This window comes from Corythoichthys intestinalis, unplaced genomic scaffold (genome assembly GCF_030265065.1).
Source record: "Corythoichthys intestinalis isolate RoL2023-P3 unplaced genomic scaffold, ASM3026506v1 HiC_scaffold_26, whole genome shotgun sequence".
NCBI lineage: Eukaryota > Metazoa > Chordata > Actinopteri > Syngnathiformes > Syngnathidae > Corythoichthys > Corythoichthys intestinalis.
The window spans coordinates 1585692-1598443 of record NW_026651595.1 but is presented as its reverse complement, the minus strand read 5'-3'; positions in this window follow the sequence as shown (position 1 = coordinate 1598443).

Sequence of the window (12752 nt, the reverse complement as noted above, 5' to 3'; positions counted from 1 at the left end):
TTACTTCTGCGCAGCGGTTTGGGAGTTAACATCAAAATTACATTTCTCGGCCATATCGCGTAGATCTCACTGTGAAAAGGCTTAAATGACTTTTTTAATTAAGTTTGATGATTGCGCTCAAACCAAATGTCCTAGAACCAAATTTCAAAATGTAACTACTAGATTGTGATACAATACACTATTGGGTCAAGTTTGGTTGACTTCTGCGCAGCGGTTTGGGAGTTAACATCAAAATTACATTTCTCGGCCATATCGCATAGATCTCACTGTGAAAAGGCTTAAATGACTTTTTTAATTAAGTTTGATGATTGCGCTCAAACCAAATGTCCTAGAACCAAATTTCCAAATGTAACTACTAGATTGTGATACAATACACTATTGGGTGAAGTTTGGTTGACTTCTGCGCAGCGGTTTGGGAGTTAACATCAAAATTACATTTCTCGGCCATATCGCATAGATCTCACTGTGAAAAGGATTAAATGGCTTTTTTGACCTAAGTTTGAGGATTGCGCTCAAATCAAATGTCCTAGAACCAAATTTCCACATGTAACTACTAGATTGTGATACAGTACACTATTGGGTGAAGTTTGGTTGACTTCTGCGCAGCGGTTTGGGAGTTAACATCAAAATTACATTTCTCGGCCATATCGCATAGATCTCACTGTGAAAAGGCTTAAATGGCTTTTTTGACCTAAGTTTGAGGATTGCGCTCAAATCAAATGTCCTAGAACCAAATTTCCACATGTAACTACTAGATTGTGATACAATACACTATTGGGTGAAGTTTGGTTGACTTCTGCGCAGCGGTTTGGGAGTTAACATCAAAATTACATTTCTCGGCCATATCGCGTAGATCTCACTGTGAAAAGGCTTAAATTACTTTTTTAAATTAAGTTTGAAGATTGCGCTCAAACCAAATGTCCTAGAACTAAATTTCCAAATGTAACTACTAGATTGTGATAAAATACACTATTGGGTGAAGTTTGGTTGACTTCTGCGCAGCGGTTTGGGAGTTAACATCAAAATTACATTTCTCGGCCATATCGCATAGATCTCACTGTGAAAAGGCTTAAATGACTTTTTTAATTAAGTTTGATGATTGCGCTCAAACCAAATGTCCTAGAACGAAATTTCCAAATGTAACTACTAGATTGTGATACAATACACTATTGGGTGAAGTTTGGTTGACTTCTGCGCAGCGGTTTGGGAGTTAACATCAAAATTACATTTCTCGGCCATATCGCGTAGATCTCACTGTGAAAAGGCTTAAATGGCTTTTTTGACCTAAGTTTGAGGATTGCGCTCAAATCAAATGTCCTAGAACCAAATTTCCACATGTAACTACTAGATTGTGATACAATACACTATTGGGTGAAGTTTGGTTGACTTCTGCGCAGCGGTTTGGGAGTTAACATCAAAATTACATTTCTCGGCCATATCGCGTAGACCTCACTGTGAAAAGGCTTAAATGACTTTTTTAATTAAGTTTGATGATTGCGCTCAAACCAAATGTCCTAGAACCAAATTTCCAAATGTAACTACTAGATTGTGATACAATACACTATTGGGTGAAGTTTGGTTGACTTCTGCGCAGCGGTTTGGGAGTTAACATCAAAATTACATTTCTCAGCCATATCGCATAGATCTCACTGTGAAAAGGCTTAAATGGCTTTTTTGACCTAAGTTTGAGGATTGCGCTCAAATCAAATGTCCTAGAACCAAATTTCCACATGTAACTACTAGATTGTGATACAATACACTATTGGGTGAAGTTTGGTTGACTTCTGCGCAGCGGTTTGGGAGTTAACATCAAAATTACATTTCTCGGCCATATCGCGTAGATCTCACTGTGAAAAGGCTTAAATGACTTTTTTAATTAAGTTTGATGATTGCGCTCAAACCAAATGTCCTAGAACTAAATTTCCAAATGTAACTACTAGATTGTGATAAAATACACTATTGGGTGAAGTTTGGTTGACTTCTGCGCAGCGGTTTGGGAGTTAACATCAAAATTACATTTCTCAGCCATATCGCATAGATCTCACTGTGAAAAGGCTTAAATGACTTTTTTTAATTAAGTTTGAAGATTGCGCTCAAACCAAATGTCCTAGAACTAAATTTCCAAATGTAACTACTAGATTGTGATAAAATACACTATTGGGTGAAGTTTGGTTGACTTCTGCGCAGCGGTTTGGGAGTTAACATCAAAATTACATTTCTCGGCCATATCGCATAGATCTCACTGTGAAAAGGCTTGAATGACTTTTTTAATTAAGTTTGATGATTGCGCTCAAACCAAATGTCCTAGAACGAAATTTTCAAATGTAACTACTAGATTGTGATACAATACACTATTGGGTGAAGTTTGGTTGACTTCTGCGCAGCGGTTTGGGAGTTAACATCAAAATTACATTTCTCGGCCATATCGCGTAGATCTCACTGTGAAAAGGCTTAAATGGCTTTTTTGACCTAAGTTTGAGGATTGCGCTCAAATCAAATGTCCTAGAACCAAATTTCTACATGTAACTACTAGATTGTGATACAATACACTATTGGGTGAAGTTTGGTTGACTTCTGTGCAGCGGTTTGGGAGTGAACATCAAAATTACATTTCTCGGCCATATCGCATTGATCTCACTGTGAAAAGGCTTAAATGACTTTTTTTAATTAAGTTTGAAGATTGCGCTCAAACCAAATGTCCTAGAACTAAATTTCCAAATGTAACTACTAGATTGTGATAAAATACACTATTGGGTGAAGTTTGGTTGACTTCTGCGCAGCGGTTTGGGAGTTAACATCAAAATTACATTTCTCGGCCATATCGCATAGATCTCACTGTGAAAAGGCTTAAATGACTTTTTTAATTAAGTTTGATGATTGCGCTCAAACCAAATGTCCTAGAACGAAATTTCCAAATGTAACTACTAGATTGTGATACAATACACTATTGGGTGAAGTTTGGTTGACTTCTGCGCAGCGGTTTGGGAGTTAACATCAAAATTACATTTCTCGGCCATATCGCGTAGATCTCACTGTGAAAAGGCTTAAATGGCTTTTTTGACCTAAGTTTGAGGATTGCGCTCAAATCAAATGTCCTAGAACCAAATTTCCACATGTAACTACTAGATTGTGATACAATAGACTATTGGGTGAAGTTTGGTTGACTTCTGCGCAGCGGTTTGGGAGTTAACATCAAAATTACATTTCTCGGCCATATCGCGTAGATCTCACTGTGAAAAGGCTTAAATGGCTTTTTTGACCTAAGTTTGAGGATTGCGCTCAAATCAAATGTCCTAGAACCAAATTTTTACATGTAACTACTACATTGTGATACAATAGACTATTGGGTGAAGTTTGGTTGACTTCTGCGCAGCGGTTTGGGAGTTAACATCAAAATTACATTTCTCGGCCATATCGCATAGATCTCACTGTGAAAAGGCTTAAATGGCATTTTTGACCTAAGTTTGAGGATTGCGCTCAAATCAAATGTCCTAGAACCAAATTTCCAAATGTAACTACTAGATTGTGATACAATAGACTATTGGGTGAAGTTTGGTTGACTTCTGCGCAGCGGTTTGGGAGTTAACATCAAAATTACATTTCTCGGCCATACCGCATAGATCTCACTGTGAAAAGGCTTAAATGGCTTTTTTGACCTAAGTTTGAGGATTGCCCTCAAATCAAATGTCCTAGAACCAAATTTCTACATGTAACTACTAGATTGTGATACAATACACTGTTGGGTGAAGTTTGGTTGACTTCTGTGCAGCGGTTTGGGAGTGAACATCAAAATTACATTTCTCGGCCATATCGCATTGATCTCACTGTGAAAAGGCTTAAATGACTTTTTTTAATTAAGTTTGAAGATTGCGCTCAAACCAAATGTCCTAGAACTAAATTTCCAAATGTAACTACTAGATTGTGATAAAATACACTATTGGGTGAAGTTTGGTTGACTTCTGCGCAGCGGTTTGGGAGTTAACATCAAAATTACATTTCTCGGCCATATCGCATAGATCTCACTGTGAAAAGGCTTAAATGGCTTTTTTAATTAAGTTTGATGATTGCGCTCAAACCAAATGTCCTAGAACGAAATTTCCAAATGTAACTACTAGATTGTGATACAATACACTATTGGGTGAAGTTTGGTTGACTTCTGCGCAGCGGTTTGGGAGTTAACACCAAAATTACATTTCTCGGCCATATCGCGTAGATCTCACTGTGAAAAGGCTTAAATGGCTTTTTTGACCTAAGTTTGAGGATTGCGCTCAAATCAAATGTCCTAGAACCAAATTTCCACATGTAACTACTAGATTGTGATACAATACACTATTGGGTGAAGTTTGGTTTACTTCTGCGTAGCGGTTTGGGAGTTAACATCAAAATTACATTTCTCGGCCATATCGCATAGATCTCACTGTGAAAAGGCTTAAATGGCTTTTTTGACCTAAGTTTGATGATTGCGCTCAAATCAAATGTCCTAGAACCAAATTTCCACATGTAACTACTAGATTGTGATACAATACACTATTGGGTGAAGTTTGGTTGACTTCTGCGCAGCGGTTTGGGAGTTAACATCAAAATTACATTTCTCGGCCATATCGCGTAGATCTCACTGTGAAAAGGCTTAAATGACTTTTTTAATTAAGTTTGATGATTGCGCTCAAACCAAATGTCCTAGAACTAAATTTCCAAATGTAACTACTAGATTGTGATAAAATACACTATTGGGTGAAGTTTGGTTGACTTCTGCGCAGCGGTTTGGGAGTTAACATCAAAATTACATTTCTCAGCCATATCGCATAGATCTCACTGTGAAAAGGCTTAAATGACTTTTTTTAATTAAGTTTGAAGATTGCGCTCAAACCAAATGTCCTAGAACTAAATTTCCAAATGTAACTACTAGATTGTGATAAAATACACTATTGGGTGAAGTTTGGTTGACTTCTGCGCAGCGGTTTGGGAGTTAACATCAAAATTACATTTCTCGGCCATATCGCATAGATCTCACTGTGAAAAGGCTTAAATGACTTTTTTAATTAAGTTTGATGATTGCGCTCAAACCAAATGTCCTAGAACGAAATTTTCAAATGTAACTACTAGATTGTGATACAATACACTATTGGGTGAAGTTTGGTTGACTTCTGCGCAGCGGTTTGGGAGTTAACATCAAAATTACATTTCTCGGCCATATCGCGTAGATCTCACTGTGAAAAGGCTTAAATGGCTTTTTTGACCTAAGTTTGAGGATTGCGCTCAAATCAAATGTCCTACAACCAAATTTCTACATGTAACTACTAGATTGTGATACAATACACTATTGGGTGAAGTTTGGTTGACTTCTGTGCAGCGGTTTGGGAGTGAACATCAAAATTACATTTCTCGGCCATATCGCATTGATCTCACTGTGAAAAGGCTTAAATGACTTTTTTTAATTAAGTTTGAAGATTGCGCTCAAACCAAATGTCCTAGAACTAAATTTCCAAATGTAACTACTAGATTGTGATAAAATACACTATTGGGTGAAGTTTGGTTGACTTCTGCGCAGCGGTTTGGGAGTTAACATCAAAATTACATTTCTCGGCCATATCGCGTAGACCTCACTGTGAAAAGGCTTAAATGACTTTTTTAATTAAGTTTGAAGATTGCGCTCAAACCAAATGTCCTAGAACTAAATTTCCAAATGTAACTACTAGATTGTGATAAAATACACTATTGGGTGAAGTTTGGTTGACTTCTGCGCAGCGGTTTGGGAGTTAACATCAAAATTACATTTCTCGGCCATATCGCATAGATCTCACTGTGAAAAGGCTTAAATGACTTTTTTAATTAAGTTTGATGATTGCGATCAAACCAAATGTCCTAGAACGAAATTTTCAAATGTAACTACTAGATTGTGATACAATACACTATTGGGTGAAGTTTGGTTGACTTCTGCGCAGCGGTTTGGGAGTTAACATCAAAATTACATTTCTCGGCCATATCGCGTAGATCTCACTGTGAAAAGGCTTAAATGGCTTTTTTGACCTAAGTTTGAGGATTGCGCTCAAATCAAATGTCCTAGAACCAAATTTTTACATGTAACTACTACATTGTGATACAATAGACTATTGGGTGAAGTTTGGTTGACTTCTGCGCAGCGGTTTGGGAGTTAACATCAAAATTACATTTCTCGGCCATATCGCGTAGATCTCACTGTGAAAAGGCTTAAATGGCTTTTTTGACCTAAGTTTGAGGATTGCGCTCAAACCAAATGTCCTAGAACCAAATTTCCAAATGTAACTACTAGATTGTGATACAATACACTATTGGGTGAAGTTTGGTTGACTTCTGCGCAGCGGTTTGGGAGTTAACATCAAAATTACATTTCTCAGCCATATCGCATAGATCTCACTGTGAAAAGGCTTAAATGGCTTTTTTGACCTAAGTTTGAGGATTGCGCTCAAATCAAATGTCCTAGAACCAAATTTCCACATGTAACTACTAGATTGTGATACAATACACTATTGGGTGAAGTTTGGTTGACTTCTGCGCAGCGGTTTGGGAGTTAACATCAAAATTACATTTCTCGGCCATATCGCGTAGACCTCACTGTGAAAAGGCTTAAATGACTTTTTTAATTAAGTTTGATGATTGCGCTCAAACCAAATGTCCTAGAACCAAATTTCCAAATGTAACTACTAGATTGTGATACAATACACTATTGGGTGAAGTTTGGTTGACTTCTGCGCAGCGGTTTGGGAGTTAACATCAAAATTACATTTCTCGGCCATATCGCGTAGATCTCACTGTGAAAAGGCTTAAATTACTTTTTTTAATTAAGTTTGAAGATTGCGCTCAAACCAAATGTCCTAGAACTAAATTTCAAAATGTAACTACTAGATTGTGATAAAATACACTATTGGGTGAAGTTTGGTTGACTTCTGCGCAGCGGTTTGGGAGTTAACATCAAAATTACATTTCTCGGCCATATCGCATAGATCTCACTGTGAAAAGGCTTAAATGACTTTTTTAATTAAGTTTGATGATTGCGCTCAAACCAAATGTCCTAGAACGAAATTTCCAAATGTAACTACTAGATTGTGATACAATACACTATTGGGTGAAGTTTGGTTGACTTCTGCGCAGCGGTTTGGGAGTTAACATCAAAATTACATTTCTCGGCCATATCGCGTAGATCTCACTGTGAAAAGGCTTAAATGGCTTTTTTGACCTAAGTTTGAGGATTGCGCTCAAATCAAATGTCCTAGAACCAAATTTCCACATGTAACTACTAGATTGTGATACAATACACTATTGGGTGAAGTTTGGTTGACTTCTGCGCAGCGGTTTGGGAGTTAACATCAAAATTACATTTCTCGGCCATATCGCGTAGACCTCACTGTGAAAAGGCTTAAATGACTTTTTTAATTAAGTTTGATGATTGCGCTCAAACCAAATGTCCTAGAACCAAATTTCCAAATGTAACTACTAGATTGTGATACAATACACTATTGGGTGAAGTTTGGTTGACTTCTGCGCAGCGGTTTGGGAGTTAACATCAAAATTACATTTCTCAGCCATATCGCATAGATCTCACTGTGAAAAGGCTTAAATGGCTTTTTTGACCTAAGTTTGAGGATTGCGCTCAAATCAAATGTCCTAGAACCAAATTTCCACATGTAACTACTAGATTGTGATACAATACACTATTGGGTGAAGTTTGGTTGACTTCTGCGCAGCGGTTTGGGAGTTAACATCAAAATTACATTTCTCGGCCATATCGCGTAGATCTCACTGTGAAAAGGCTTAAATGACTTTTTTAATTAAGTTTGATGATTGCGCTCAAACCAAATGTCCTAGAACTAAATTTCCAAATGTAACTACTAGATTGTGATAAAATACACTATTGGGTGAAGTTTGGTTGACTTCTGCGCAGCGGTTTGGGAGTTAACATCAAAATTACATTTCTCAGCCATATCGCATAGATCTCACTGTGAAAAGGCTTAAATGACTTTTTTTAATTAAGTTTGAAGATTGCGCTCAAACCAAATGTCCTAGAACTAAATTTCCAAATGTAACTACTAGATAGTGATAAAATACACTATTGGGTGAAGTTTGGTTGACTTCTGCGCAGCGGTTTGGGAGTTAACATCAAAATTACATTTCTCGGCCATATCGCATAGATCTCACTGTGAAAAGGCTTAAATGACTTTTTTAATTAAGTTTGATGATTGCGCTCAAACCAAATGTCCTAGAACGAAATTTTCAAATGTAACTACTAGATTGTGATACAATACACTATTGGGTGAAGTTTGGTTGACTTCTGCGCAGCGGTTTGGGAGTTAACATCAAAATTACATTTCTCGGCCATATCGCGTAGATCTCACTGTGAAAAGGCTTAAATGGCTTTTTTGACCTAAGTTTGAGGATTGCGCTCAAATCAAATGTCCTAGAACCAAATTTCTACATGTAACTACTAGATTGTGATACAATACACTATTGGGTGAAGTTTGGTTGACTTCTGTGCAGCGGTTTGGGAGTGAACATCAAAATTACATTTCTCGGCCATATCGCATTGATCTCACTGTGAAAAGGCTTAAATGACTTTTTTTAATTAAGTTTGAAGATTGCGCTCAAACCAAATGTCCTAGAACTAAATTTCCAAATGTAACTACTAGATTGTGATAAAATACACTATTGGGTGAAGTTTGGTTGACTTCTGCGCAGCGGTTTGGGAGTTAACATCAAAATTACATTTCTCGGCCATATCGCATAGATCTCACTGTGAAAAGGCTTAAATGACTTTTTTAATTAAGTTTGATGATTGCGCTCAAACCAAATGTCCTAGAACGAAATTTCCAAATGTAACTACTAGATTGTGATACAATACACTATTGGGTGAAGTTTGGTTGACTTCTGCGCAGCGGTTTGGGAGTTAACATCAAAATTACATTTCTCGGCCATATCGCGTAGATCTCACTGTGAAAAGGCTTAAATGGCTTTTTTGACCTAAGTTTGAGGATTGCGCTCAAATCAAATGTCCTAGAACCAAATTTCCACATGTAACTACTAGATTGTGATACAATACACTATTGGGTGAAGTTTGGTTGACTTCTGCGCAGCGGTTTGGGAGTTAACATCAAAATTACATTTCTCGGCCATATCGCGTAGACCTCACTGTGAAAAGGCTTAAATGACTTTTTTAATAAAGTTTGATGATTGCGCTCAAACCAAATGTCCTAGAACCAAATTTCCAAATGTAACTACTAGATTGTGATACAATACACTATTGGGTGAAGTTTGGTTGACTTCTGCGCAGCGGTTTGGGAGTTAACATCAAAATTACATTTCTCAGCCATATCGCATAGATCTCACTGTGAAAAGGCTTAAATGGCTTTTTTGACCTAAGTTTGAGGATTGCGCTCAAATCAAATGTCCTAGAACCAAATTTCCACATGTAACTACTAGATTGTGATACAATACACTATTGGGTGAAGTTTGGTTGACTTCTGCGCAGCGGTTTGGGAGTTAACATCAAAATTACATTTCTCGGCCATATCGCGTAGATCTCACTGTGAAAAGGCTTAAATGACTTTTTTAATTAAGTTTGATGATTGCGCTCAAACCAAATGTCCTAGAACTAAATTTCCAAATGTAACTACTAGATTGTGATAAAATACACTATTGGGTGAAGTTTGGTTGACTTCTGCGCAGCGGTTTGGGAGTTAACATCAAAATTACATTTCTCGGCCATATCGCATAGATCTCACTGTGAAAAGGCTTAAGGGACTTTTTTAATTAAGTTTGATGATTGCGCTCAAACCAAATGTCCTAGAACGAAATTTTCAAATGTAACTACTAGATTGTGATACAATACACTATTGGGTGAAGTTTGGTTGACTTCTGCGCAGCGGTTTGGGAGTTAACATCAAAATTACATTTCTCGGCCATATCGCGTAGATCTCACTGTGAAAAGGCTTAAATGGCTTTTTTGACCTAAGTTTGAGGATTGCGCTCAAATCAAATGTCCTAGAACCAAATTTTTACATGTAACTACTACATTGTGATACAATAGACTATTGGGTGAAGTTTGGTTGACTTCTGCGCAGCGGTTTGGGAGTTAACATCAAAATTACATTTCTCGGCCATATCGCATAGATCTCACTGTGAAAAGGCTTAAATGGCATTTTTGACCTAAGTTTGAGGATTGCGCTCAAATCAAATGTCCTAGAACCAAATTTCCAAATGTAACTACTAGATTGTGATACAATAGACTATTGGGTGAAGTTTGGTTGACTTCTGCGCAGCGGTTTGGGAGTTAACATCAAAATTACATTTCTCGGCCATACCGCATAGATCTCACTGTGAAAAGGCTTAAATGGCTTTTTTGACCTAAGTTTTAGGATTGCGCTCAAATCAAATGTCCTAGAACCAAATTTCTACATGTAACTACTAGATTGTGATACAATACACTGTTGGGTGAAGTTTGGTTGACTTCTGTGCAGCGGTTTGGGAGTGAACATCAAAATTACATTTCTCGGCCATATCGCATTGATCTCACTGTGAAAAGGCTTAAATGACTTTTTTTAATTAAGTTTGAAGATTGCGCTCAAACCAAATGTCCTAGAACTAAATTTCCAAATGTAACTACTAGATTGTGATAAAATACACTATTGGGTGAAGTTTGGTTGACTTCTGCGCAGCGGTTTGGGAGTTAACATCAAAATTACATTTCTCGGCCATATCGCATAGATCTCACTGTGAAAAGGCTTAAATGGCTTTTTTAATTAAGTTTGATGATTGCGCTCAAACCAAATGTCCTAGAACGAAATTTCCAAATGTAACTACTAGATTGTGATACAATACACTATTGGGTGAAGTTTGGTTGACTTCTGCGCAGCGGTTTGGGAGTTAACACCAAAATTACATTTCTCGGCCATATCGCGTAGATCTCACTGTGAAAAGGCTTAAATGGCTTTTTTGACCTAAGTTTGAGGATTGCGCTCAAATCAAATGTCCTAGAACCAAATTTCCACATGTAACTACTAGATTGTGATACAATACACTATTGGGTGAAGTTTGGTTTACTTCTGCGTAGCGGTTTGGGAGTTAACATCAAAATTACATTTCTCGGCCATATCGCATAGATCTCACTGTGAAAAGGCTTAAATGGCTTTTTTGACCTAAGTTTGAGGATTGCGCTCAAATCAAATGTCCTAGAACCAAATTTCCACATGTAACTACTAGATTGTGATACAATACACTATTGGGTGAAGTTTGGTTGACTTCTGCGCAGCGGTTTGGGAGTTAACATCAAAATTACATTTCTCGGCCATATCGCGTAGATCTCACTGTGAAAAGGCTTAAATGACTTTTTTAATTAAGTTTGATGATTGCGCTCAAACCAAATGTCCTAGAACCAAATTTTCAAATGTAACTACTAGATTGTGATACAATACACTATTGGGTGAAGTTTGGTTGACTTCTGCGCAGCGGTTTGGGAGTTAACATCAAAATTACATTTCTCAGCCAAATCGCATAGATCTCACTGTGAAAAGGCTTAAATGGCTTTTTTGACCTAAGTTTGAGGATTGCGCTCAAATCAAATGTCCTAGAACCAAATTTTCACATGTAACTACTAGATTGTGATACAATACACTATTGGGTGAAGTTTGGTTGACTTCTGCGCAGCGGTTTGGGAGTTAACATCAAAATTACATTTCTCGACCATATCGCATAGATCTCACTGTGAAAAGGCTTAAATGGCTTTTTTGACCTAAGTTTGAGGATTGCGCTCAAATCAAATGTCCTAGAACCAAATTTCCACATGAAACTACAAGATTGTGATACAATACACTATTGGGTGAAGTTTGGTTGACTTCTGCGCAGCGGTTTGGGAGTTAACATCAAAATTACATTTCTCGGCCATATCGCGTAGACCTCACTGTGAAAAGGCTTAAATGACATTTTTTATTAAGTTTGATGATTGCGCTCAAACCAAATGTCCTAGAACCAAATTTCCAAATGTAACTACTAGATTGTGATACAATACACTATTGGGTGAAGTTTGGTTGACTTCTGCGCAGCGGTTTGGGAGTTAACATCAAAATTACATTTCTCAGCCATATCGCATAGATCTCACTGTTAAAAGGCTTAAATGGCTTTTTTGACCTAAGTTTGAGGATTGCGCTCAAATCAAATGTCCTAGAACCAAATTTCCACATGTAACTACTAGATTGTGATACAATACACTATTGGGTGAAGTTTGGTTGACTTCTGCGCAGCGGTTTGGGAGTTAACATCAAAATTACATTTCTCGGCCATATCGCGTAGATCTCACTGTGAAAAGGCTTAAATGACTTTTTTAATTAAGTTTGATGATTGCGCTCAAACCAAATGTCCTAGAACTAAATTTCCAAATGTAACTACTAGATTGTGATAAAATACACTATTGGGTGAAGTTTGGTTGACTTCTGCGCAGCGGTTTGGGAGTTAACATCAAAATTACATTTCTCAGCCATATCGCATAGATCTCACTGTGAAAAGGCTTAAATGACTTTTTTTAATTAAGTTTGAAGATTGCGCTCAAACCAAATGTCCTAGAACTAAATTTCCAAATGTAACTACTAGATTGTGATAAAATACACTATTGGGTGAAGTTTGGTTGACTTCTGCGCAGCGGTTTGGGAGTTAACATCAAAATTACATTTCTCGGCCATATCGCATTGATCTCACTGTGAAAAGGCTTAAATGACTTTTTTAATTAAGTT